This window comes from Anneissia japonica, unplaced genomic scaffold (assembly GCF_011630105.1).
Source record: "Anneissia japonica isolate Jap-2015-1 unplaced genomic scaffold, ASM1163010v1 scaffold14221_len8599_cov103, whole genome shotgun sequence".
NCBI classification, from domain to species: domain Eukaryota; kingdom Metazoa; phylum Echinodermata; class Crinoidea; order Comatulida; family Comatulidae; genus Anneissia; species Anneissia japonica.
In genome coordinates this window covers 1-7,050 of record NW_022720597.1, presented here as the reverse complement: position 1 = coordinate 7,050, position 7,050 = coordinate 1, and the positions used below count along the sequence as shown (strand labels likewise).

At 33.8% G+C, this 7,050-nt stretch overlaps 1 long non-coding RNA gene across 1 annotated transcript; it reads left to right on the top strand.

The window, feature by feature from the left end:
• The first annotated feature begins 508 nt into the window (after positions 1-508).
• LOC117111383 lies at positions 509-6,474 on the top strand. The gene is made up of 3 exons (XR_004445862.1): positions 509-579; positions 3,706-3,897; positions 6,437-6,474. It is a non-coding gene; the product is annotated as an uncharacterized LOC117111383 (long non-coding RNA).
• The last annotated feature ends 576 nt before the right edge of the window (positions 6,475-7,050 follow it).

Sequence of the window (7,050 nt, the reverse complement as noted above, 5' to 3'; positions counted from 1 at the left end):
GTCTACTGATACTGATATTTATTTATATATTTATTCTTTATAAAGCTTCTTTTCCTAATTAACTTTAATTATTTATTAATTTAAATATGAAATTATCTGTCAAGAAACATGTATTTTTAAGTTTCTTTATTATTATTAATTGAATTTGTTTATATTATTAAACTCAATTTGTTATTAGGCCTAAACTCATATATTTTTTTTTTTCATTTATTTATTAAATAATTATATTTTGGAATGCTGTACTTTATTTCGTTTAGTTGTTTAAACATTTCTTCATTTCTTTAGTAATTGTATTTATAGTAATATTTTAAGAACTATTTATTGATTTCTAAGTTTATTTTAGTAATTCATTTTAATTTTTGAAGTAGTTTATTAACTGATTCATTCTTGCATTATAAATCAACAATTGATTAACTCACTTATTTAATTATTATTTATTCTTTGTCAGTTTACTACAGGTGTCTAAAAATCTATTGTTGCTATATATATTTCTTAGGTACCCACTTCAGCTGAATATTCAAGTATAGTGGAGCAACTACTTACCCACAACAAATATCATCCGATACTCAAATCAGAAAGGTAGGCCTACAGTTTATTATTATTGTATGCATGCATTCTTAACACATTAGCACCTATAATTGTAATGTATTGTAGTCAATTACTCCCTAGAGAGTTTGCTATGCTATATGAAAGGAATTAGACTCTACTACAAATAAACTAATATTTTTTTTATTGTTGAAAATGTTCCATTACAAGTTTTTATTTTGATGCATATTAAATAAGCATTCCAGTGACACCAAATACTTTGACCTTTGACTTTGAAATTGACCTTTGACTTATCATAGTTAACATTTCATCCAAAATTTGCAATTTTCTTTGAATTCATAATTAAAAATGATTTTGAATTTGCATACTTTACTAAATTTTATAATTATTTTATTGAGTGACATCAATTATCTGACCTTTGACTTTGATATACAGTATTGACGTTCGACCTATTCAACTTGTATTTGACCTTTATTGGTTTTTACTCAAAAAAAATATTATCAGCATGTTTCTTTTCTAAATTTTGCATAAATAAAAGCCTATATTATATAATATGATAGGGTGACAATAACTGATGTTTTTATGGCCTAATTCCTAAATTTCTATCAGTTTCATATACCATTTTCGGTGCAAAACTAGGAGTTTATTGATGAATAAGCAAGTAGCCTTCTTGGTTGCGAGTGTGGGGTAAAAAGTGGTACTGAAGCCCAAAAGCACCGCGCTGCCACAAACATCTATCTAAGACTAGACCTTTTGCAGGGTGGGTCATTCCATGCCAATTCAACGTGGCCGTGGAAGTCGCCGTCTCAGATTTTGTTTAAATTTTCAGGGTTTGTTGTAACCTTATTAACTAAGAAAAATCCAAAATTTCAGCTCAATCAGACCAATACTTTCCGAGATACCGGTGTCCGAAAAAGTGGGCGTGGCACCCATTAGAGCCGCCGGCGACATCGTTATTTGAATTCTTAAATTTTTGAAGTGTCATAACTTTTTTTATAGGTCACCCACAAAGCTAAAAATCACAGTACTTGCTCAACTTTTTAAGTAGATTCAGATTCTGCATTCAAATAATTACTTAGAACAATACTTTTTAAATTATGCTCTATCAAACATGGCTTCAGAATGAACGTGACCGGGCTTTCAGCTATGTTTGCTCGCCCATATCTCAAAAACTAGAAGGCCTACCCTGAAACTGTTTTTGGTTTCTTATACCCTACTAACTTCTGTGTAAGTAAAGTAAAGATGGACATAACCCAAGCATGAATACTACCAAATAAATGCCTCCCATTATGGTCCAGCCAGAAATTCGACAAATAAGGGTAGTCGCGTTTGGTGGTAGAACCCAATGTGGATTTTGAAATATCAACTTGAAAATTTAGCATAATTAAGTTCAATATATGTTACAATCATAATATTAAAAACATTGTTGTATAGTCACCATCTTCTTAAAATATTTTACAGGTCAAAATTACATGTAAACGCTGGCGACGTTGGCGTTATTTTGATTCTTTGATTTTTGAAATGTCATAACTTTATTTCAGGCGATTCAAAACTTCGCTTCTTCTCAACAGTTTGACCTTTGAATGCAAATTACGTCATTTTTTCAAATAGAAACCTCATTGGATGATGAGATATTCTGAAAAGGGATTTCCCAAAGTTTATGTAGACGTTTTTCGCTACACGCTACAGTTCGTATAACAGAAGTTATAGCGGGTTGAATAGCCAGGGCCGTTTAGGGCGGTCTAGGGACTAATGCGCAGAGCGGTTTGAGCGTCTAGTTCCTAATGGGTTAAATCAGTTGTACATATTGCACATAGACTTGCACATACAGTATTAGGATGCAGGATCCTCATTACATAAAGTCTCAGACACCTCTCTGACACACTGATAGAGATTGTTTTGAGCATGGAATCTATATTATACCTAGTTCCAGATATACTGCTTGCATGACTGGTTTACCGAGGGTAGTTAGAATGTGGCAAATAAAATGATCTGTAGATAGTCGTAAGGAGTGTGTTCAGAAATAGCTTGGTGTGAGGGTTGGTTAAAGTAAAGGGGAAAATATTTTGGCGTAAATGGGGTAGAATTGGGGATTGTTTTGAATTTTGAATACAGTAAGTACTGCATAATTTCATTGTATTTTAAAAATTAAAATTTCTTGTTGAATTTTTTTCTGAAGAAAAAAAAATTGTTAATCTAATCGAATTTTTCAATGTTTTATTTTTTTAACTTATTTTTTTTGTTTACTCAACATTTTGGATTCTTTGTTTTGACATATCAAGGTATTCTTAGAATTTTTTTATAGGAAGATCCAAGGGATTCACATGGGCATGGTGGTTGATTTTTAGCCAAAATTACCCAATTGCTTATTTTTGTTTTTATCATTTTTATACATCATTGGTGAATGATGATAGGCCATCTCATAGGCCTGAGGTCTGTTTGATGTTAGTGTATTCATACTGTTTTTTTAGTAGGCTATCCGTACCTACAGTAACTAGTTCAAGTAACCACTTGGGTCACCAACCCTTTATTCCAATGTCTCTGTTTCAGGTCTTTAGCATGTTTATATAATGTATTATCACCTAACTTTAATAGCGCTCTTAAAGACAATCTACCAATCTAAGTTGGCTTCTCTCCAAAGACTACTGTAGCCTTTTCTGTACTGTATTTTAGGCCTGCAAAGAATATTCATATTCATAATGTGAATTATGAACAGAAGTTTCTTTTATTTTTTAGTATGGAACTGTTTCAAAATATAGTGTTGAATAAATAAATAACACAGAATTATTTGGAATTTAGAAATGTAATTTGGGATTGAATCTTATTCGGACATGTATAGAGCACATCAAGTTTATTCCCTACCAGTGGTCAATTAGCAAGGTATATCTTTAACTAACACCACATGCATAATATTCATTTAAAGTTTTCAATTACAAATTGAACACACCACTAAAGAATCCTTGGTTGAATGTTTTTTATGTGTATCTTTCATTGTGTTTGCTTATGGTCATGACAGTTACAGGAAGCAACACACTTGATAAATAATACATATTTTAATGAACTTAGCTATTCTCTGTCTTAGAAATCTAGTATATTATAAGTAGTAATAAGTAAACCGGATTAGGAATGAACTAAATATGATTTATATTTACTTTGCAGTTCCCCGCTGAATTTCAAATTATAAATGATTTGGATAATGATTCTGTAGTCCTATTCAAAGCTGGCATAGACAAGTACTGATCTGCATTAATATCACGGTACAGAAATCAGCGAACCAAAAACGTATAATGCAGCACTGATTTGAATAATTCTTTTGGAATATTAAAGAGAAATTGGATAAGAAGGAAAACGGTGAGTTAGCAAGGAATTAACATTAACCATTAACCTAATATCTAATCATCCACGTTCCATTAAAGCTGTATTGTCCGATAAACTAAATGAAAAAATTCTTCAAAAATAAATGTTTGATTTAACTAACCCATTTTAATAATAAATGTCATGAACTTGAAACTATTTTAAAAATTGTTTTCTCTGAATTGTGGGCTGGTAATAACCAAACAATTCTAGAAACACTTCCAGTGTCTGTAATCCTTTACAAATTTTTTTACATTAACAAAGTGTGTATTAGGCCACGTAAAATAAAACAATTGGTTAGCATCCCCGCCCGACCGTCGGAAAAGCCCCCGACCTGAATTTTTTAAAATTTTTTTTTTTACACAAAACACTCAAAAACTCCACCTCCCGAAAGCAATTTATATAGGCCTAGGCTTGTTTACCATCCGTCCGAATGCTAGCCTAGGCCTAGGCTAGCCTAGTCCTTGCTTCTATCTAGAAAAGGCTTAGTTTTATAGTAATAATAGTATAAAAAGAGTGTATTTGTATACACGGTACAGCCGATGCAAGCAAAGCATTAGGATTTACTCGGGATTAGGTTTACATTAGCAAACTAAACTCCGATCCGATGCTTACTTCTCATGCTTTGTGCAGAAAAGCCAAGTCGGCCAATCAGCGCGTTGGTATTTCCATCACTTTGGAAGTAGACATATCCACAGCGCGAAAGAGAAACAAGGAGGAACGCTCTGTGGTGACCGGAGACAAGACAAGACAACAAACATGGCTGCGCCCATCAGTTTAAAACTGGCACGTTCACTTCTTACCTGTGTGCAATATTTCACGAAATGAAATTTTAAAGATGGACTAAATAAAACAAATATTTCACGCTATTTCATAGGTAGGATAGCATAAATTTATTAGGCCCTACTGGAAATATGAAATATATAGTGGCGAGATAGTGCATGCGTATATTAGTGAGCAAGCCATCCGGCTGTCTTTTGGACTGCCTACAATTATTAGCACGGCAACTTTTACCGTGACGGCTTGGACGGCTTGGCCTAATCAGCTCGGTTTAGCCTATGGGCCTGGTCTACCTTTAGCAAATTCTTTATATTCTTCAAATCTATCGAATGTTACATTAAACTAAAGCTAAATCATATTTACATTTGATAAAAACAACATTTATTGATTGAATGTACATTTTCGTACCAATAATCGGTGGGGATTACTAACAATGGGCGTGGCTCGCCCATCGGCTCAGTACCACGCCCACTGGCTTCCATTTTGGAAAAACAAAATGGCCGTCTATTTTGTTTTACTGGCGAAACCCCTGCGAGGCATCAATGAGGACTGTTGTGTTGTTCCAACAACAAACCCAGCATGATCCAGTTATAATTAATGTCCAGCAAACACAAACTTAAGCACAAAGCATGGAATATTCACATGCTGGTACAGTGACATAATGTTTCCAAACAGCTGATCCAACTAGATGTCAAAGTGTTTCTCAGCATAAACATAGCACATGATACTAGTTAAACTCATTAACAGTATTCACTATTGAGTATTATCACTATTATTTTATGTACATACTCTCTAGTATAGTTGTTGAATAAACAATCACAAATAATAATCAATTGTACAAAATGCCAGTTCAAAAATTACGTTTCTGTTTATGAATGGACAATAATGAATTATTATACGACTATGACAAACTTCAATCTTCTTATTTTGCTGTTGTTATTTTTATTTTTAATTTCACATCCAACAGCAATTACTGTATACTCGCCATTAATAGGATGGAATGCTTTATAAACCTATTATCGATATCATACAGTTCTGTAAACATATACAATGTTGCATGTTTTAAAACTTCATATATAGGGATTTCAATATGACTTATTCATATAGGCAAAGTTTATCTGCTATATATGAATTACATGATTTCTTGTATCCAATTTTGGCCTCTGTTGTTTGCCTCTTCTTTGTTTTGCTAATTTTCCTTCCGACGCTGGTTTTTCATGTTCGACAAGGAAAAAAAAAAAAAAAAAAAAACCTCCCTCCCTACTATGAAATTTGATACTAAAAGGATGCTAACCAATTATTTTTTTTTACGTGGCCTTATATAAGAAATACCACTAAAATTGTTTTAAATTCATTTCCTTAACATTATGATTGTTACTCATCCAAACATACAATTTAAGAAATTCAGAATTAATTTTTATTTTTCAAGGATTTCTGGGTTCCATCGGACTATACATCTTTAAGTTTAAATGAAATGTCATGAACATGGTGCAACAACGTTAGAGGCCGCTATTAAGATTGCCCAACAGGTGGAGAGCGCAAATGAAGCTCACCAATTCTCACTCACAACTGATTCCAATTTCCCTTCCCACCCCTATCAGCTGGATGGTGTGAATTCCCTCAAATGAAAGGTTTGCGCGTTAAATCTAATAGTAATGTCGATGCATTAGTGACAGCGAATGATGTCATAAAATCGGAATTATCGGATTTGAAATCCATTTTAGTGGATTTAATGAATGTGGTTTCTACCTTACAGAGCACACTGGATAGGATACCGGTGGTGAACGTGGGAGGCCTTGTACCAGGGATGCAACCCCTGACAGGTACCTAATGTTGATTATTATAGGAACCATTCCTCCTCTTGGCATAGGGACAGGACACCCGAATATTGGCTGGGTAGATATGATCACTCTGACTCCCGTAACCGAGATAGGACGCCCGAATATCCGCAGGGTAGATATGAGCATGCCGACACACATTGCAGACAAAACAGTCCATACCGCAGGGCATACAAAGGTAGTCCCAAATGGGTTACATTTATCACCAAATATTCTAGTTCGGGAAACTAAAGTCAGCTGGAAATGTGGGTCAATATTCGGCTTATGCAAGTGGAAATACTAGTGATATGCAAATACCCCTCAGTTGTCATCAGCAGATGACCAACTTGTACATAATTCAGATGAGATTTTTGGTGTTCCTCTTAGGGATTTAACTCCCACATACTGTACAGTTGTATGGTGAGGGTCACGAAGTCAGTGCTTTAATTGACACTGGTGCTAACATTTCTTTAATTTCTAATCAGTTTATAAATTCTTAAAGTCAAGAAGATTTGAGAAAGTTTTCACACGGCTGTCAGTTGACGGCAGCCCC